The following is a 22,181-nucleotide window of genomic DNA, read 5'->3' as shown; positions in this document are numbered from 1 at the left end:
CCCGAAATATAGCCCCACTTCACTTTAAGACTAAAAGAGTAGCCGAGACTACCTTACGCAAATCGTGATTTTGACTAACTTCGGCTCGATTTCTTGGAAGTTGGGGGATATTTTCCAGTCCCGGGGACTCTAAACTAGCTCCTGATGGCTTTGGTTTGCAGTGAAATAAACACGGGGAAACTTTTTGGACGCTCACTTTCAAGCTCCTGGGCAGGAATAAAGCCTCACTTCACTTTAAGACTGAAACAGTAAGCGAGACCGCCTAACGCGCACCGTGATTTTGACCAACTTCGGCTAAATTTCCCTGAACTTGGGGGATATTTTCCAGTCCCAAAGACTCTTAAGTAACCCTGATGGCCTTCGTTTGCATTGAAATGGATACAGCAAAACTTTTTGAACGCTCACTTTTGAGCTTCTGGGCCGAAATATAGCCCCACTTAACTTTAAGACTGAAAGAGTAGCCGAGACCGTCTTACGCGCATCGTGATTTTGACCAACGTCTTCTCGATTTTCCGGAACTTGCGAAATATATTGCAGTCCCGGGGACTCTAAACTAACTCCTGATGGCCTTGGTTTGCAGTGAAATAAACAAACCAAAACTTTTTGAACTTTCACTTAATAGCTTCTCGGCCGAAATATAGCCCCAGTTCACTTTAAGAATGAAAGAGTAGCCGAGACCGCCTTACGCGCATCGTGATTTTGACAAAATTCGGCTCGATTTCCCCGAACTTGGGCGATATTTTCCAGTCCCGAGGAGTCTAAACTAACTCCTGATGGCCTTGGTTTGCAGTGAAATGAACACAGCAAAACTTTTTGAACTTTCACTTTCTAGCTTCTCGGCCGAATATAGCCCCAGTTCACTTTAAGAATGAAAGAGTAGCAGAGACCGCCCTACGCGCATCGTGATTTTGACAAAATTCGGCTCGATTTCCCCGAACTTGGGCGATATTTTCCAGTCCTGAGGAGTCTAAACTAACTCCTGATGGCCTTGGTTTGCAGTGAAATGGACACAGTAACACTTTTTGAACGCTTATTTTCGAGCTTCTGGGATGAAATATAGCCCCACTTCACTTTAAGACTGAAAGACTAGCCGAGACCGCCTTACGCGCATCCTGATTTTGAGGAACTTTCGCTCGATTTTCTAGAATTTTGGCGATATTTTCAAGTCCCGGGGACTTTGTTTGCAGTGAAATGGACGCAGGAAAACTTTTTGAACGCTCAGTTTCGAGCTTCTAGGCTGAAATACAACCGTATTTCACTTTAAGACTGAAATAGTAGGCGAGACCGCGTTAAGAGCATCGTGATTTTGACCAAGTTCAGCTCGATTTCCCGGAACTTGGGGGATATTTTCCAGTACGGGGGACTTTAAACTGACTCCTGATGGCCTTGGTTTGCAGTTAAATGCACAAAGCGTAACTTTTTAAAGGGTCAGTTTCGAGCTTCTGGGCCGAAATATAGCCCCACTTTACTTTAAGACTGAAAGAGTAGCCGAGACCGTCTTACGCGCATCGTGATTTTGACCAACTTCCGTTCGATTTCCCGGAACTTCGGGGATACATTCCAGTTCCGGAAACTCTAAACTAACTGCTGATGGCCTTGGTTTGCAGTGAAATGGACACAGCACATTTTTTTGAACGCTCACTTTCGAGCTTCTCGGCCGAAATATAGCCCTACTTCACTTTAAGACTGAAAGAGTAGCCGAGACCGCCTTACGCGCATCGTAATTTTGACCAACTTCGGCTCGATTTGCCGGAAGTTGGCGAATATTTTCAATTCCCGGGGAAGCTAAACTAACTTCCGATGGCCTTAGTTTGCAGTCAAATGGACACAGCAGAACTTTTTGAACGCTCACTTTCGAGCTTATGGGTCGAAATATAGCCCCACTTAACTTCAAGACTGAACGAGTAGCCGAGACCGCCTTACGCGCATCGTGATTTTGGGATACTTCGGCTCGATTTCCCGCTAATAGGGGGATATTTTTCAGTCCTGGGGACTCTAAACTAACTCCTGATGGCCTTGGTTTCCAGTGAAATGGACACAGGAACTCTTTTTGAACGCTCACTTTCGAGCTTGCTGGCCGAAATATAGCCCTACTTCTTTTTAAGACTGAAAGAGTAGGCGGGAGCGCCTTACGCGCATTGCGATTTTGAGGATCTTCGGCTCGATCTGGCGAAACTTGGGAGATATTTTCCAATCCCAAAGTCTCTAAACTCACTCCTGATTGTCTAAGATGTGAGTGAAATAGAGACAAAAATTTTTGAAGCCTTACTTTCGAGCTTCTGGAGTTAAATCTAAGCCCACTTTACCTTAAGACTGAAAGAGTAGCCGAGACCCCCTTAAGCGCATCGTGATTTTGACTAACTTCGGTTGGATTTGCCGTAACTTGGGGGATATTTCCAGTCCCTTGGACGCTAAACTAAGTCGTGATGGCCTTGTTTTGCAGTGAAATGGACACAGCAAAACTTTTTAAACACTCAGTTTCGAGCTTCTGGGCCGAAATATTGCCCCACTTCACTTTAAGACTGAAAGAGTAGCCGAGACCGCCGTACGCGAGTCGTGATTTTGACCAAGTTCGGTTAAAGTTCCCGGAGCTTGGGGGATATTTTCTAGTCCCCGGGACTCTAAACTGACCCCCGACGTCCTTTGTCTGCAGTAAAATGGACACAGCAAAACTTTTTGAACGTTCACTTTTGAGCTTCTGGGCCGAAATATAGCTCCACTTCACTTTAAGGGTGAAAGAGTAGCTGAGACCGCCTTACGCCCATCGTAATTTTGACCAACTTCGGCTCGATTTCGCGGAACTTGGGGGATATATTCCAGTCCCGTCGACTCTAAAGTAACTCCTGATGGCCTTGCTCTGGAGTGAAATGGACACAGCACAACTTTTTGAACGCTCACTTTCGAGCTTCTGGGGGGAAATATTGCCCCAGTTGACTTTAAGAATGAAAGAGTAACCGGGACCGCCTTACGCGCATTGTGATTTTGACCAACTTTGGCTCGATTTCCCGGGAAATGGGGGATATTTTCCGGTACCGGGGACTCTAAACTAACTCCTGATTGCCTTGGTTTGCAGTGAAGTGGACACAGCACAACTTTTTGAACGCTCACGTTTGAGCTTCTGGGCCGAAGCATAGCCCTACTTCACTTTAAGACTGAAAGACTAGCCGAGACCGCCTTACGCGCATCGTGATTTTGGGCTACTTCGGCTCGATTTCCCGGAACTTGGGAGATAATTCCCAGTCCCGGGCACTCTAAACTAATTCCTGATGGCCTTGGTTTTCAGTGAAATGGACACAGCCAAACTCGTTGAACGTTCACTTTCGAGCTTCAGGGCCGAAATATAGCCCCACTTGACTTTAAGACTGAAAGAGTAGCCGGGACCGCCTTACGCGCATGGTAATTTTGTCGAACTTCGGCTTTATTTCCTGGGACTTGGGGGATATTTTCCAGTCCCGGAAGCTCTAAACTAACTCCTGAATGCCTTGGTTTTTAGTGAAATGGACACAGTTGAAAGGGGCGCATGCTAGGTTTCCAGGTTGTAGGCCGAAATATAGCCCCACTTTATTTTAAGACTGAAAGTGTACAGGAAACCGCCTTAAGCGCATCGAAATTTTTAGCCACTATGGCTCGATCTTGATGGCCTTAGTTTTCAGTAAAATGGTCACAGGTAACAGGAGCGCACGCTCGGTGTCAAGCTTCTAGGTCGAAATGTAGCCCCAGTTCATTTTAAGACTGAAATAGTAAACGAAACTGCCGTAGGCTTATCGTCATTTTAAGAAAGTATGGCTCAATTTGCCGAAACTTGGAGGATAGCTTCCAGTCTCGAGGATTCTAAACTATCTCCTGATGGACTTAGTTCTTAGTCAAATGGACACAGGTAAAAGGAGAGCACGCTCGGTGTCGAGCTTGTAGAACCGAAATATAGCCCCACTTCATTTTCGGAGTAAACGAGTAGCCGAGACCGCCTTACGCGCATGGTTATTTTGAGCATCTTTGGCTCGATTTGCCGGAATTCGGGGAATATTTTCCAGTCCCGAGGACTCTATGCTAACTCCTGATGAACTTAGTTTTCAGTGATATGTACACAGGCAAAAGGAGCGCACGCTCGGTGTTGAGCTTCTCGGCCGAAATATAGCCTCACTTCATTTTAAGAGTGAAAGAGTAGCCGAGACCGCCTTACGCGCATCGTGATTTTGAGCAACTTTGGCTCGATCTGCCAGAATTTGGGAAATATTTTCCAGTCCCAAGAACTCTAAACTAACTCCTGATGGCCTAAGATGTCAGTGAAATGGACACAGATAAAATTAGCGCACGCCCGGTCTCGAGCTTCTAGGTCGAAATATAGCCCCCCTTAATTTTAAGACTGAAAGAGTAGCCGAGACCGCCTTACGGGCATCGTGATTTTGGGCCACTTTTGCTCGATTTCCCGGAGGTTGGCGAATAATTTAAAGTCCGGGGGACGCTAAACTAACTCCCGATGACCTTGGTTTGCAGTTTAATGAACACAGCAAAACATTCTGAACGTTCATCTTCGAGCTTCAGGGCCGTAATATAGCCCTACTTAAATTTAAGACTGAAAGAATAGCCGAGAGTTCGTTACGTGCATCGTAATATTCATCAACTTCGGCGCCATTTCCTGGAACTTGGAGAATATTTTCCAGTCCCGGGGACTCTAAACTAACTCCTGATGGCCTTGGTTTGCAGTGAAATGGACACAGCAAACCTTTTTGAACGCTCACTTTCGAGCTTGTGGGCGTAAATATAGCCACACTTCACTTTAAGACTGAAACTGTAGCCGAGACCGCGTTACGCGCATCGTGATTTTGATCAACTTCTGCTCGCTTTCCTGGAACTTGGGGAATATTTTCCAGTCCCGGGGACTCTAAAATAACTCGTGATGGCCATGGTTTGCAGTGAAATTCACACAGCACAAGTTTTGGAATGCACACTTTCGCGGTTCTAGGCCGAAATATACTTCCACATCACTTACGACTTAAAGAGTAGCCGAGACCGGCGTGCGCGCATCGTGATTTTGACCAACTTCGGGTCGATATTCCGGAACTTGGGGGATATTTTCCAGTCCCAGGGACTCTAAACTAACTCTTGATGGCCTTGGTTTGCAGTGAAATGGAGACAGCAAAACGTTTTGAACGCTCACCTTCAAGCTTCTGGGGCGAAATATAGCCCACTTTACTTTAATACTGAAAAAGTAGCCGAGACCGCCTTACGCGCATCGTGATTTTGACAAACTTCGGGTGGATTTCCTGGAACTTGGGGGATATTTTCCAGTCCCGGGGACTCTCAACTAACTCCTGCTTGTCTTGGTTTGCAGTGAAATGGACACAGCGAAAGTTTTTGAACGCTCACTCTCGAGCTTCTGGACCGAAATAGAGCCCCATTTTACTTTAAGACTGAAAGAGTAGGCGAGACCGTCTTGAGCGAATCGTGATTTTGACCAATTTCGCGTTTATTTTCCCGAAACTTGGGGGATATATTCCAGTCAAAGGGACTCTAAAGTAACTCCTGATGGCCTTGGTTTTCAGTGAAATGGACAGAGCACAACTTTGGAGCTTCTGGACAGAAATATAGCCCCACTTTACTTTAAGACTGAAAGCGTAGATGAGACCGCCTTACGCGCATCGTAATTTTGACGAGCTTCGAATGGATTTTCCGGAACTTGGGGGATATTTTGCAGTCCCTTGGACGCTAAACTAAGTCCTGATGGCCTTGTTTTAAAGTAAAATGGAGACAACAAAACTTTTCGAATGGTCACTTTCGAGCTTGTGGGCCGAAATATAGCCACACTTTCCTTTAAAACTAAAACAGTAGCCGAGACCACGTTACGCGCATCATGAATTTGATCAACTTCGGCTCGATTTCCCAGGACTTCGGGGATATTCTTCAGTCCCGGGGACTCTAAACTAACATCTGATGGCCCTGATTTGCACTGAAAGTGACAGAGCAAAACTTTTTAAACACTCACTTTCGAGCTTCTGGGCCGAAATATTGCCCCACTTCACTTTAAGACTGAAAGAGTAGCCGAGACCACCTTACGCACATCGTGATTTTGACCAACTTCGGCTCGATTTACCGGAACTTGGGGGATATTTTCCAGTCCCGAAGACTCTTAAGTAACCCCTGATGGCCTTGGTTTGCATTGAAATGGATACAGCAAAACTTTTTGAACGGTCACTTTTGAGCTTCTGGGCCGAAATATAGCCCCACTTCACTTTAAGACTGAAAGAGTAGCCGAGACGGTCTTACGCGCATCGTGATTTTGACCAACGTCTTCTCGATTTTCCGAAACTTGGGAAATACATTCCATTCCCGGGGACTGTAAACTAACTCCTGATAGCCTTGGTTTGCAGTGAAATAGACAGAATTTTTTTTGAGCTTTGAGCTTGTGGGCCGAAATAGAGCCCCACTTCACTTTAAGACTGAAGGAGTAGCCGACACCGCCTTAAGCGCACCGTGATTTTGACCAACTTCGGCTCGATTTGCCGGAACTTGGGGGATATTTTCCAGTCCCGGGGACTCTAAACTAACTTCTGATTGTCTTGGTTTTCAGTGAAATGGACACAGCGAAACTTTTTGAACGCTCACTCTCGAGCTTCTGGACCGAAATATAGCCCCACTTTACTTTAAGACTGAAAGAGTAGCCGAGACCGTCTTGCGCAAATCGTGATTTTGACCAACTTCGGGTCGGTTTCCCGGAACTTGGGGGATATATTCCATTTCCGCGGGCTCTAAACTAACTCGTGATGGCCTTGGTTTTCAGTGAAATGGACAAAGGAAAGCTTTTTGAACACTCTCTTTGTAGCTTCAGGGCCGAAATAGAATACCACTTCACTTTCAGACTGAAAAAGTAGCCGAGACCGCCTCACGCGCATCGTGAGTTAGACCAAGTTCAGCTCGATTTCACGCAACTTTTGGGATATTTTCCAGTCCGGGGGACTCTAAACTAACTCCTGATGGCCTTGGTTTGCAGTGAAATGGACAGAGCAAAACTTTTTGAACGCCCACTTTGGAGCTTCTGGCCCGAAATAAAGCCCCACTTTACTTTAAGACTTAAAGAGTAACCGAGACCACCTTACGCGCATTGTGATTTTGACAAACTTCGGGTGGATCTCCCGGAACTTGGGGAACATTTTCCAGTCCCTTGGACGCTAACCTAAGTCCTGATGGCCTTCTTTTGCAGTGAAATGGACACAGCAAAACTTTTTGAACGCTCACTTTCGAGCTTGTGGGCCGAAATCTAGCCATACTTTACTTTAAGACTGAAACAGTAGCCGAGACCGCATTTCGCGCATCGTGATTTTGATCAACTTCGGCTCGCTTTCCCGGAACTTGGGGAATATTTTCCAGTCCCGGGGACTCTAAACTAAGTTTCGATCGCTTTGGTTTGCAGTGAAATGCACACAGCAAAACTTTTTGAATGGTCACTTTCGAGCTTCTGGACAGAAATATAGCGCCACTTCACTTTAAGACTGAAACAGTAGCCGAGACCGCTTTGGGAGCATCGTGATTTTGACCAACTTCAGCTCGATTTACCGGAACTTGGGGAATATTTTCCAGTCCCAGGGACGCTAGACTAACTCGTGATGGCCTTGTTTTTCAGTCAAAGAACACAGCAAAACTTTTTGAACGCTCACTTTCGGGCTTCTGGCCCGAAATATAGCCCCACTTCACTTTAAGACTGAAAGAGTAGCCGAGACTACCTTACGCAAATCGTGATTTTGACCGACTTCGGCTCGATTTCCCGGAAGTTGGGGGATATTTTCCAGTCCCGGGGACTCTAAACTAGCTCCTGATGGCTTTGGTTTGCAGTGAAATAAACACAGGGAAACTTTTTGAACGCTCACTTTTAAGCTCCTGCTCAGGAATAAAGCCTCACTTCACTTTAAGACTGAAACAGTAAGCGAGACCGCCTAACGCGCACCGTGATTTTGACCAACTTTGGCTCGATTTCCCGGGAAATGGGGAATATTTTCCGGTACCGGGGACTCTAAAATAACTCCTGATTGCCTTGGTTTGCATTGATATGGAGAGAGCAAAACTTTCTCAAGGCTCCCCTTCGGGCTTCTGAGCCGAAATATAGCCCCACTTCAGTTTAAGACTGAAAGAGTAGCCGACACCGTCTTACGCGCATGGTGATTTTGACCAACTTCGGCTCGATTTCCCGAAACTTCGGGGATATATTCAAGTCCCAAGGACTCTAAACTAACCCCTGATGGCCTTGGCTGCAGTGAAATGGACACAGCTAATTTTTTTGAACGCTTACTTTCGAAATTCTGGGCCGAAATATAGCCCCACTTCACTTTAAGACTGAAATAGTAGCCGAGACCCACTTAGACGCATCGTGATTTTGACCAACTTCGGCTTGAGTTGCCAGAACTTAAGGGATATTTTCCAGTCCCGTGGACTCTAAACTAACTTATGATGGACTTGGTTTTCAGTTAAATTGAGAGAGCAAACCTTTTTGAAAGCTCACTTTCGAGCTTCTGGGCCGAAATATACAGCCACGTCACTTTGAGACTAAAAGAGTAGCCGAGACTGCTCTACGCGCATCGTGATTTTCACAAACTTCGGCCCGATTTCCCGGGACTTGGGGGATATTTTGATGTCCCGGACACTGTTAAGAATCTGCTGATGTGGCTTGGTTTGCGGTGAAATGGACACAGCAAAACTTTTTGAACTTTCACTTTGTAGCTTCTGGCCCGAAATATAGCCCCAGTTCACTTTAAGAATGAAAGAGTAGCCGAGACCGCCTTACGCGCATCGTGATTTTGACAAAATTCGACTCGATTTCCCCAAACTTGGGCGATATTTTCCAGTCCCGAGGAGTCTAAACTAACTCCTGATGGCCTTGGTTTGCAGTGAAATGAAAACAGCAAAACTTTTTGAAGTTTCACTTTCTAGCTTCTCGGCCGAAATATAGCCGCAGTTCACTTTAAGAATGAAAGAGTAGCCGAGACCGCCCTACGCGCATCGTGATTTTGACAAAATTCGGCTCAATTTCCCCGAACTTGGGTGATATTTTCCAGTCCCGAGGAGTCTAAACTAACTCCTGATGGCCTTGGTTTGCAGTGAAATGGACACAGTAACACTTTTTGAACGCTTTTTTTCGAGCTTCTGGGATGAAATATAGCCCCACTTCACTTTAAGACTGAAAGAGTAGCCGAGACCGTCTTACGAGCATCGTGATTTTGACCAAGTCCAGCTCGATTTCCCGGAACTTGAGGGATATTTTCCAGTCCGGGGGACTTTAACCTAACTCCTGATGGCCTTGGTTTGCAGTTAAATGCACAAAGCGTAACTTTTTAAAGGGTCACTTTCGAGCTTCTGGGCCGAAATATAGCCCCACTTTACTTTAAGACTGAAAGAGTAGCCGAGACCGTCTGACGCGCATCGTGATTTTGACCAACTTCCGTTCAATTTCCCGGAACTTCGGGGATATATTCCAGTCCCGGGGACTCTAAACTAACTGCTGATGGCCTTGGTTTGCAGTGAAATGGACACAGCACATTTTTTTGAACGCTCAGTTTCGAGCTTCTCGGCCGAAATATAGCCCTACTTCACTTTAAGACTGAAAGAGTAGCCGAGACCGCCTTACGCGCATCGTAATTTTGACCAACTTCGGCTCGATTTCCCGGAAGTTGGCGAATATTTTCAATTCCCGGAGAAGGAAGTTTGGCCTTAGTTTGCAGTTAAATGGACACAGCAAAACTTTTTGAACGCTCACTTTCGAGCTTATGGGTCGAAATATAGGCCCAGTTAACTTTAAGACTGAAAGAGTAGCCGAGACCGCCTTACGCGTATCGTGATTTTGGGATACTTCGGCTCGTTTTCCCGCAAATAGGGGGATATTTTCCAGTCCTGGGGACTCTAAACTAACTCCTGATGGCCTTGGTTTCCAGTGAAATGGACACAGGAACACTTTTTGAACGCGCACTTTCGAGCTTGCTGGCCGAAATATAGCCCTACTTCTTTTGAAGACTGAAAGAGTAGGCGGGAGCGCATTACGCGCATTGTGATTTTGAGGATCTTCGGCTCGATCTGGCGAAACTTGGGAGATATTTTCCAGTCCCAAAGTCTCTAAACTCACTCCTGATTGTCTAAGATGTGAGTGAAATAGAGACAAAAATTTTTGAAGCCTTACTTTCGAGCTTCTGGAGTTAAATCTAAGCCCACTTTACCTTAAGACTGAAAGAGTAGCCGAGACCCCCTTAAGCGCATCGTGATTTTGACTAACTTCGGTTGGATTTGCCGTAACGTGGGGGATATTTCCAGTCCCTTGGACGCTAAACTAAGTCGTGATGGCCTTGTTTTGCAGTGAAATGGACACAGCAAAACTTTCTAAACACTCAGTTTGGAGCTTCTGGGCCGAAATATTGCCCCAATTCACTTTAAGACTGAAAGAGTAGCCGAGACCGCCGTACGCGCGTCGTGATTTTGACCCCCTTCGGTTAAAGTTCCCGGAGCTTGGAGGATATTTTCCAGTCCCGGGGACTCTAAACTGACCCCCGACGTCCTTTGTCTGCAGTAAAATGGACACAGCAAAACTTTTTGAACGCTCACTTTTGAGCTTCTGGGCCGAAATATAGCTCCACTTCACTTTAAGAGTGAAAGAGTAGCCGAGACCGCCTTACGCCCATCGTAATTTTGACCAACTTCGGCTCGATTTCGCGGAACTTGGGGGATTTTTTCCAGTCCCGCGGACTCTAGAGTAACTCCTGATGGCCTTGCTCTGGAGTGAAATGGACACAGCACAACTTTTTGAACGCTCACTTTCGAGCTTCTGGGGGGAAATATTGCCCCAGTTGACTTTAAGAATGAAAGAGTAACCGGGACCGCCTTACGCGCATCGTGATTTTGGCCAACTTTGGCTCGATTTCCCGGGAAATGGGGGATATTTTCCGGTACCGGGGACTCTAAACTAACTCCTGATTGCCTTGGTTTGCAGTGAAGTGGACACAGCACAACTTTTTGAACGCTCACTTTTGAGCTTCTGGGCCGAAGCATAGCCCTACTTCACTTTAAGACTGAAAGACTAGACGAGACCGCCTTATGCGCCTCGTGATTTTGGGCTACTTCGGCTCGATTTCCCGGAACTTGGGAGATAATTCCCAGTCCCGGGCACTCTAAACTAATTCCTGATGGCCTTGGTTTTCAGTGAAATGGACACAGCCAAACTCTTTGAACGTTCACTTTCGAGCTTCTGGGCCGAAATATAGCCCCACTTCACTTTAAGACTGAAAGAGTAGCCGAGACCGCCTTACGCGCTGGTAATTTTATCGAACTTCGGCTTGATTTCCTGGGACTTGGGGGATATTTTCCAGTCCCGGAAGCTCTAAACTAACTCCTGAATGCCTTGGTTTTTAGTGAAATGGACACAGGTAAAAGGGGCGCGCGCTAGGTCTCCAGGTTGTAGGCCGAAATATAGCCCCCCTTTATTTTAAGACTGAAAGTGTACACGAAACCGCCTTAAGCGCATCGAAATTTTTAGCCACTATGGCTCGATCTGCCAAAACTTGGGGGATATTTTCCAGTCCCGGGGACTCTACCCTAACTCTTGATGGCCTTAGTTTTCAGAAAAATGGTCACAGGTAACAGGAGCGCACGCTCGGTGTCGAGCTTCTAGGCCGAAATGTAGTCCCACTTCATTTTAAGACTGAAAGAGTAAACGAAACTGCGGGACGCTTATCGTAATTTTAAGAAAGTATGGCTCAATTTGCCGAAACTTGGAGGATAGCTTCCAGTCTCGAGGATTCTAAACTATCTCCTGATGGACTTAGTTCTTAGTCAAATGGACACAGGTAAAAGGAGAGCACGCTCGGTGTCGAGCTTGTAGAACCGAAATATAGCCCCACTTCATTTTCGGAGTAAACGAGTAGCCGAGACCGCCTTACGCGCATGGTGATTTTGAGCATGTTTGGCTCGATTTGCCGGAATTCGGGGAACATTTTCCAGTCCCGAGGACTCTATGCTAACTCCTGATGAACTTAGTTTTCAGTGATATGTACACAGGCAAAAGGAGCGCACGCTCGGTGTTGAGCTTCTCGGCCGAAATATAGCCCCACTTCATTTTAAGACTGAAAGAGTAGCCGAGACCGCCTTACGCGCATCGTGATTTTGAGCAACTTTGGCTCGATCTGCCAGAATTTGGGAAATATTTTCCAGTCCCAAGGACTCTAAACTAACTCCTGATGGCCTAAGATGTCAGTGAAATGGACACAGGTAAAATTAGCGCACGCCCAATCTCGAGCGTCTAGGTCGAAATATAGCCCCCCTTAATTTTAAGACTGAAAGAGTAGCCGAGACCGCCTTACGCGCATCGTGATTTTGGGCCACTTTTGCTCGATTTCCCGGAAGTAGTATAGGGGAGCGGTTTGAGACCCAAGCAATCAGAGCGCGTTATTTGGGACACGTGACGCGTCTAGACCAATCGGCGTGCAGGATTTTCGGCTCAGGTCAGCGGTTGCACTAATGCTTTTTAGCGAGGTCTGGGGCGAGCTCGGTCAAAAGGTGGCCGCGCGGGGTTGGACGCGAGGACGTGAGGATCTGGGGACTGGAAGTGCTAGGCCGTGAGGGTCTGGGGAGCGGAAGTGACGACAGACCACGTGATCATATTTTCAAATTTTATTTTTACAATCCAGATTGTGTCCAAGTTAATCCGCTGGTGTAGGGTGCGTCTGGGTAGTATTCGGGTGACCAAAATGACGTCATACGAATGTTCGTGACGGTGACTTCGTTTCTGTTAAAAGCGTACCTTCGTCCTTCCCGTTCGTAGTCGGCAATGTGAGTAAAGTGTTCTCGGTGCACGACTTGTTGCAGGCAGGGATACACGGCGCCGGGAATGAGTTTGTTGACCAATTGGTAAAAGGTTTTTCTGACTTCTGGGGTGGGTTCGTTGGGGGTGTTGACGGAGGCGTGAATGAACATGGATTTTCTACCATCGGGCGAAGTGGAGATGAACCAATCCAGTTGGACCCAGAAGATGTACCACACAAGAGGATCAATGGGAAAAGGCAGAGTGTCCCAGGAGCTGGTCCCTTCTTGGTGAAGGGTGTGAGCCGTGGCGCTGGCTCGTGTATCAGCGATGGCGTTTCGGGCGCGTTCCAAGGGCGTGAGACCTACGAGTTCGTGAGGTGGCACCCAAATCGGGTGATTGTCGGGACTGGCATTCAACTGTTCGTTGGTTCGGAGATCGTCCTCGTCATCGACGCTAATGGTGTCGTTACTATCCTCGGGGCAGGGACGTCGACAATGACCGCATTGGAAGCTTCGTTCGTTGGCCTTTTGGAAACAGCGTTTGTGTAGAAATTTACCGCAACAGGGCATGACGCGACAAGGTGTGACGGATTGGATATCTAATTCCAATAAACAGATAAAGCAGGCATCTTTGAACGGAGAGAGTTCGGGTCCCATACCTTGCAATCGTAGACTTTGTCGGGAAGCCATGATAATTACAGCATGTGCTCTGGCTCGCTTCTTTTAAATAGGAGCGGGTCATGTGATTTTTTATGGGTCCGGTAGAGGGGGATGGGGGTATCCCCCTCTGGTGACGTCATGAGAAAGAAGGGTGTTGATTGGTGGAGGTGTGGATTAAAAGAGGAGGGCGCGCGATGCTTGGTTTTGTTTCAAAATGCCGATTACGCGAGGTTTCCTGACGATTGTAGCGGAGGTAGACATGACGTTGGAGCAGCTAAGTGACGAGTGGGAACGCGTGCAGTCGAAGAGGCGACGCGCTAGGAGTACGGAGGCGCAGGAGTTATTGAAGAGAAAGTCAAGGTTGATATTGAGAGTGATCCTGAGATATCAGAAGTGTCGAGGGGAATTGATCCGGATCGACGAAGAGTATGGCAACAGTGAGGAGAGACAGAGAGCCAAACAAAAAATGGAAGTGCGCCTGTCGGACATGGACAAATTATTTGAATACTTCAGTCAATTTTGAAAGAGACAATTTGTAAAAGAAACTTTTTATTGAACAATGTTTGTCAACCAAAACCAGAAAGCGTGACATTCTGTGACTGGACAATTATGAATGCTCTCGTCTTGATGAAATCCGCAGCTAGGTAATAAACGTTCGTTTGAAATGATGTGTCTGAGTTTGTCGTATTTGGGACAGCCCAATGTTTCCAGATCGATCGAGGGAATGTTCAGTGTCTTTAATAAATGTTTTTCCACGTGTTCTCCCTTGTACCCCACCACGTTTCTCTGCCCTTGTTTGTACCTGGCGTAGAGGCTCAGGATCAGGTCTTTGAGTTCTTCGGGTTTGCGGTAGTATTCGGCCTTGAGGGGTTGATAGCTCAATCCGTGGATCTTCTTTATCACGAAATTCACGGTTCGTTTGTCTTTGTCGCTCAACTCTTTGTAAGGGATGGGGATGCTGAAAGCGTGTCTTCCATTCTCTCGGTTCCAAGCGTAATAACCCAGTTCTCTGACTTGAAAGGTCTTGTTGACGAAAAAACCTTCTAAATCCAAAATGAAGCAAAGTTTGTGCTGTAACCCTTCCATGTTTGAAACTGAATGACTGTGTTTTTTATGCACTGTCTCTTATAGGTGGAGGCAAACCTCTTCGTTCCAGGTACAAACGTTCTTTGGGTGTGAATTCGTCGTAGAGGTACTGGTCATGAAATCGTTGGGGCGTATTCTCTCGGAGTATTCGGTCTAGGCTGGACTTGGTCCGCGGGCTCAAATCAGCTCGATCCCAGTTCCCTTCGAAGGGACCTAGAGCTTCTGCACTGGGTTGAAGGGGGTGGGGTTCCAACCAAACTTTTCTTCCCTCTTCTAACCAGATTCTGACCTTGCTTTGGGGGTATTCATCGGCCCATTGAAAGAGGTCGCATTGGCGCCTGGCACACCTGAAGTAAAACTTGCCCGGGTTCTTTTCTGATTTGGACATGCTCATGATGAGAGGTCTTTGGCAATAGCATTTCATTTTTTCCACGGGTAGTTGGACATAGTAGTCGTTCAGCATACGTTGGCCGGAAGTCACATAACATTGGATGTTGTCAACGCCTGCACAGACAAAACATTCGGGCACAGGGCATTTGTAATAGGACCAACGTCCGTAGGCCGTGGTGGTCTCCCGCTTCTTTAATTCTTGCTTGGGGTGTCTAGGGCAAGGAAGAGTGTGGGGTGGTGAAGGGTTCCTGTAGTTCCATTCTTGTTTCATACCTTCGAGGAAAGCATCGGGATCGAATTCGTTTGGCTTGACGTCATCTTTGACTTCCCAGAAGGTGTGGATGGCGGGGAGTTTGTCTGCATACGAGAAACAGAGGACAAGTTATTTGCTTTTTCTAACCGCTCGAGTATACGCCTACGTCTAGGACCGAAAGGGCGTCGTTGGTGTTGAAGTTTGAGGATGAGTTTTTGTTCTTGACGTTTTAAAGCGAAGTCACTGTTTCTTAAGGGATAATCGTCTTCACAGGTTAATGCTAGTTCTTGCATGGAGTAGTGAGTTTTATCCTGAATGAGTTTGACCGTGACTTTGGCATGGAAATGAACTTGTTTACCTGGTTCCTGTTTGAGTTTCTTGTTCTTCTTCTTTTTGTCCGTTTTCTTTCTCTTCTTGGTACTAAGGGGATATTTGGCGGGCGAATGAGGATTGAGACTATAATCTACCAAACCTTTGCCCTCCTCCTGGTCTGGTAACCTATAGCGCGTGGGGGATTCTTCTAGACTGGGTGGCGGTGGCTCCATTTGCTTCCGATGCCTAATCGCGACTGATTGGAGATCGGAGGCTGTCCTTGTATTTATAGGGTTCTACTTTGGACCAATCAAGAGTCAGTACTTTCCCATGACGTGGTCCGTACTTTTCCCATCACGTGCGCAATACGTTTCCATCACGAAAGTGATTTTACTTGATGGACGGCTCTAGGTGTATAAAAACGCGCTTGGCTGTTGGGAGTTCATTTGACACGATGGATTGCAGCGAAGAGACTGCCCTGGTTGAAGACAAGACCACCTTGAGGAAAAGGAGGAAAACCAAACCACCTACCAAGCAGCAAATCCCTGTTGTTAAGATGGAGGTGGAAGAGAAGACAGAAGAGAAGAAAGAAGAACCTGATGCTTTGCTTTTGTTGATCAAAAAGACCATTGATACCATCATGTTGGAGGAAGCCGTTGAAATAGGGACCAAGATGGATAAGTACCGAGGCGTTTTGTCTGGAGGCATTTTGAAAGTGGCAGACAAGATGGATGCCGCGGGAAGTCGCGTCAAGTTGCCTAAGCTGGTGGATGGTTTGCGAACAGGGTGGAAAGAGTGGAAGACGACTGGTGACGAGAAAGCGACCCTTGACACCTTCATGAGAGTCATGGACAATGAACATTGGTTTACCTCGTGATTCAGTACTTTTACTTTGGGTGGTGTGTTGCGCTATCGACCAATGAGCGTCTGGCTTTTTTTTACTATAAAACATTGCGTTGCAGTTCTTTTATCATTTGATTCGAGATGTTGACCGTGTTGTACAGTAACAGCAACGAGATCGTGGATTTGATCGAGTCGGTGTGCGGCTTTCAGGTCTCGCCTTTGGGTTGCATCGATGAAGACGAAGGGGTCGATGATATGTTGGTGTTTGACATTTTGTTTTATGGCAAACCCGAGCACGAGTGGACCATTCCTGAACTCCTCCGTCGACGTCCTGAATGGGGATGGCAGATTCTCCCTTTACTGAAATCTCAAGGGCGTCGAACCTTTCTATTCACCATCGATTGGTACTCCATGGTCTACATCAAGGAATTGGATGTCATTCGTTTTGTGCCAGCCATCGTTCCACCGGTCCGAATGAAGAACCGATTCTGTCTGATGGCTACGTCTTGTTTAACTTTCATGATGAGACAGAAGATCAAGAAGATGGTGGAGCCCCTGACTTATGCCCGAGATATCTCTGTGAGACTGAGCGACAAACTGAACCGCCCGATTTCATTGGGGACTCCCGCGTATTTCAGAGAACTGACTGAAAAGATGGAGGACTTGCTAGTGGACTTGATGACGGAGAGAGACCTTGTAAATAGTTTGAATCACTGTTTGATGAACGAGGATGACTAAATGGTGTAGTAGTCAGCGCGTTGGGCTCATAACCCAAAGGTCCCAGGTTCGAATCCTGGTTTAGTCCTTTTTTGTATAAAAACAGTGATGTGAAAAATAAAAAATCATTTTTTTGTCAGCATGGCGAGTGCGTGGTATAGCCTGTGCGAGCGCTGCGAGCTTTTATATGCCCAGTATGAAAGGAACGATCCCATTCCCTCGTTGATGGCGTTTGACCCCGAACAGGTGTTTTTGGAGACGCATGTCGAAGAGAACGTCTGGCGTTTCGTGGTCTTCATATTGTGGTTGAAACGACAACCCATGTCAATCCAGTGGTACTCCATCATAAGACGAGAACACCCCGAGCTGATTAGACAAGCGCTGTGCCGATTGTCGACATTATGAGTAAGAAAAAGAAGAAGGTGGATCGGTATGCCAATTTGCTGCGGGCCTACGAGGATCCCAGCGTCCCGGGAAGTCTGGGTGGCGTGACGCGTTTCGCCAAAGCCCGAGGCTTACCCATTGGACCGGTACGCCAGCGGTGGGAAGCCAGTTTGGGCTACACGCTTCACAAACCCACCCGTCGTCGTTTTCGTACGGTACCGGTCATGGTCTACGGTATGGACGAACAATGGGTGGCGGATCTCATCGAAGTGGGGAACATTGCCAAATCGAATCGAGGCTACAAGTACCTGTTGACGGTGATGGACGTGTTGTCCAAGCACGCTTGGGTGGAACCGGTCAAGTCCAAGACTGGTAAGGACGTGACAGCGGCCTTCGAGAAAATTTTGAAACGCAGTGGTGGTAGGATCCCTCGCAAGTTGCAAACCGATGACGGGAAAGAATTTTACAACAGAACCTTTCAAGCCTTGATGACGCGAAAAGGCATTCGTCATTTTTCCACCAGCGGCGATACCAAAGCCAGTGTGATCGAACGATTCAATCGCACGTTGAAGAAACGCATGTAGCGCTATTTTACGATCAAGAACACGTTCAGTTATTTACCCGTCTTGAAGGATTTGGTGTTGGGATACAACCGTTCCTACCACCGCAGTATCAAGATGGCACCCGAGAAAGTCGACCTGGGGAACGAAGAGCATGTGTGGAAGACGCTGTACGCGGATCGACTGCAAGCCAAACGCGTACCGCCCGAGTTGAAAGTGGGGGACCGGGTGCGATTGAATAAGAAATATCGCCTGTTCAAGAAAGGATATTTACCCGGTTGGACTGAAGAAGTGTTCGTGGTGGCTCGTGTGGTGCCGGGTGTCATTCCTACCTATAAGATTAAAGAGTAGGACGGAACGCCTCTGAGTGGTACGTTTTACGCCCAGGATTTGCAGAAAGTGACGGTGAAGAGCGACGATCTGTTTCGTGTGGAAAAGATCGTCAAACGCAAAGGGAATAAAGTCTTGGTTCGGTGGAAAGGGTGGCCAAACAAATACGACACGTGGATTGAAAAAGGAGCCTTGGTCAAGGCGAGATGAAAGAGTTTTATGTCCAATTGATCAGCAGTTCCAGTACCACGGAATTCCCCTCCAATCAAGCCAACAGTTTCAAGAACCGTTTGCCTTACCAGATCCAATTGAAAGAGGAAGGATGGAAAGTGGGTTTGAGCAGTATTTCTTACCCACCCCCACCTTTACGACGTTATGAACAGTTGACTCACCGACCCCACCTCTTCGAAGACGATGACATCCTGTTACAATTTAAATGGAGCATGGAAACACAAACACAGAGTTCCGATGGTAGCTGGTTTCAACGACCCTACCGTAACAATTTTACTGTCAGGGGGTCTGATCTGCATGAGGACCGAGTCAAAGTCACGAGTGGAAAATCGCTCATGCGATATCTGGTGGCTCGTTACCAAGATCGTCTGACGCACTTCCTGGAAAATGAAAAAGAAAGTCTACGCGCTCCAGACGGGAAAAAGTACTACGTTGTGTTTCGTTGGGAAGGGAATTCCTTAATCATTGACAACAGCGATACCTTCCTCGATGAAACGGCTGCTGACACGGTGAGATTGCGTCCCAAAATATAGTTTGGACCTGAATTGGTCAAGAAACTCAAGTGGGTGGAAAAGACTGGAATTGCCGATTACAAATTGAGTCATCACGTGATTAAATTCTTCAAAGACGATGTGGTACCCGCTTTCAAACTCGATTGGAAGGATCAACACAACGCGCATTCCACGAATTTTTGGAACATCACGAGCAGAGGGTCCTTACAGCTCAGTCCCTACTGCAATTGGCGCTTCGACTATCTGGACGAGCTCTATGATCAGCACTATGGTGGTGACGTGACCGCCAGTGAGACGCTTCGTACGCCCCTGTATGTCTATTGCAACGTGGCGCAAAGTACTGTGATGGGGAATCAAGTCACCGATCTCTTGAGAGAAGTGCCGCACGATCCGAACCGCATGACCTTTGAACCCAAACACATTCAATATCTACCGGTGCGCAGCGATGTGTTTGACATTATCGAGACGCAGGTGGCCGAGAACGACGGAGAGTTGGTGAAATTTCCTGAGGGAGTGACGACGGTCACTTTGCATTTTAAACATGACGGATTTTTACGTGAGTCTACCGAGCCACAGTAGCAAGACCGAGTATCCCGAGAACAAATCCAATCATTTCAAGATTCGACTCCCTCATCCTTTGAAAATGGAAGGCGCCAATTGGAAAGTGGGACTCAGCAGTATCTCGTTACCAGACCCCAAGAGTCAAGTCCCTCCCTTGTTGCAAGGGGATGAGGTGATGTTTGAAGGCTATTGGTATGTGAGAGACGCAGCACAACTGAACAACCGACACAATATCGATGGGGGGGATTTCAAGCCCGAACACCTTCGCGCGGACGATTTGTCGAATCTGTCAGGAGTGGAATTCATGAAGACCGTCAAGACTTTTTTTGACACCACCGTGATAGAAAAGAGGCTTCGAGCGGGTTACCTCTTCTCGGATCCAACGACCCATAAAAGCAATCTTTTGAATTTCCGATTCGAAGGCGACGATTTTGTCTTCGATAACACGGATATCAACAGGAGGATCCACAACGGTCATTCTTACCCCCAATTCTATGTCAACCTGGAACTGGGTATTGACATGGGATGGTTCAAGATGAATGGTAGAATTGTGGAGATTGGTCCCAATTTGTCCATGGAACTGAACACCAAAGAACTGAAAGTGCCAGCAGCCATCGACATCAGCCCCACCACAGGTGAACCCTATTGGGAATTGCATGGAAATGGCAAGAGAGTTAAATTGACCACCACCCTTAACTGGCGGTTCATCAACCTCAACACCTCGTTCAAGAACGTGACGGGCTCCACCTCGCGTTCGTTGATGGTGTATTCGGATGTGGGGACCAGTGGGGTGGTGGGGAATCAAGTCACGGATTTGTTACGAGAAGTGAACTACCAACGAGAAGGCAAAGGCTTCCAGTATTTTGAACCCCTCCATGTTCAATATATTCCGGTACGCAAAGATTACGTCGACATTATCGAGACACAAGTCGCGGAGACCACTGGGGAATTGACGAAATTCGGAGCAGGTAATACCATCGTCACGCTACACTTCAAACAAGAATGAGAGGCGGTGCTTTGACGCGTTTCAAACCCGACGGTCAAATGGGACGGGGTTTCTTGCGAGACTTTTCAGGATCCAGTTTACGAAAAGGATGGCAAGGTTTAAAAAAGGGTGGACCCATGGGATTGCCTAACATTGCAGGTGGTATTCGAGGCGTGAAGGCTGATGGGAGACGAGCCATTAAACGCAAAGCCTTGAGCGAAATCAACCGAGCCGCCAAACGCAAGTTGGACGACATTTTTGGAAAATGAATATGAATCCGATTTATTCGAGACGCGTTCGACGCATTCCTCCCATCGTCAGTGGGTTGACGCGAGGCAGAAGACTACAAAAGGGAGGCGCCTTCTTACCCCACCGCAGACGAGGTCTAGACCCCACTTGGGTACGGAGCGCTCTCAAGAGCTCTCATCCATATGGGACTCGACCATGGAACGACGTCAAGCCTTTCGATTCAACACGCCTTCCAGCATGATGGTGGTGGGTCCGTCGGGATCGGGTAAAACGGCGTTCACCACCCATTTATTGATGGACAATCTCGATCTGTTCGAGACCCCACCCAAACGCATTTATTACTGTTACGGTTCATGGCAAGACGGATTCAAACCCATGAAAGAGTATGGAGTGAAATTCCATCACGGCATTCCCGACTCGGATCTCTTACCCATCTGGTTTCCTAAGGGTGGCTTACTGGTGCTGGACGATTTGATGGAAGAAGGAGGGAACGACAAACGGGTCTTCGATCTCTTCACCAAAGATTCCCACCATCGCAACATCACAGTGATCTATTTATCGCAAGACATGTTTCCACCCGGTAAATTTTCCAAGAGCATCTCTAGAAATGCCCATTACATCGTGGGATTCAAGAACCCAAGAGATCAATTGGGGATGCGAAATTTACTGTTACAAGCCTTTCCGTCGCGATGGCAAGATGTGCAAGAGACCTTTCGAAAGGTGACCGACCGTCCGTTTGGGTATCTCTTGTTGGATTTACATCCCAAAAGCCGCGACGATGAGCGGATTCTAAGTCATGTGCTAAAAGAAGAGGGCTGCATGCGAATGCATCAGTTGAAGTGAAGATGCTGCGCAGTGAAGTCGAGTGGTTCCCGCGATTCCTAGCGATTTGCGAATCGCAATTGAAATACATGCATGAGCGCAATGTCGAGTGCGAACCCATGAGACAGATCTTACAGTGCAGCGGTAAACGCGATGTGCAAGCCGTTTTAAACGCATATAACCAAGAGAATTTCACCGATCACATTCAATATAAACTGCTGTTGGCCCAAAGACTGGTGGCTCGAGAAAAGAAATACACCGACCTTCTACAATGAGTACCTCTCCAGCTGGCGTGGGCACCTCACCCAGTCTCATCGCTCAAGCCTTACCTTCCCCTCTTTCACCACTGGAAGCCATCGACTTGAACTACGCTTACAACGACGACTTTTTGAGTCAGTACATTCAAAGTTTGAGTCCGGGCGTGGGTACGTCCACTAGGTCACCCCTACGGAATACACCCCCCGCCGGCGCAGGCACCGTAGGACCCGTGGCTACCAGTACGCCACGATGCAGTC

General features: G+C 47.3%; 1 non-coding gene across 1 annotated transcript; it reads left to right on the top strand.

Moving 5' to 3' along the window:
• The first annotated feature begins 17,047 nt into the window (after nucleotides 1–17,047).
• Trnam-cau (transfer RNA methionine (anticodon CAU)) lies at nucleotides 17,048–17,120 on the top strand. Its single transcript has one exon. It is a non-coding gene; the product is annotated as a tRNA-Met (tRNA).
• Nucleotides 17,121–22,181: the final 5,061 nt, after the last annotated feature.

This window comes from Orbicella franksi, chromosome 3 (genome assembly GCF_964199315.1).
Source record: "Orbicella franksi chromosome 3, jaOrbFran1.1, whole genome shotgun sequence".
Classification (NCBI taxonomy): domain Eukaryota; kingdom Metazoa; phylum Cnidaria; class Anthozoa; order Scleractinia; family Merulinidae; genus Orbicella; species Orbicella franksi.
This window is presented reverse-complemented; position numbering and strand designations above follow the sequence as displayed.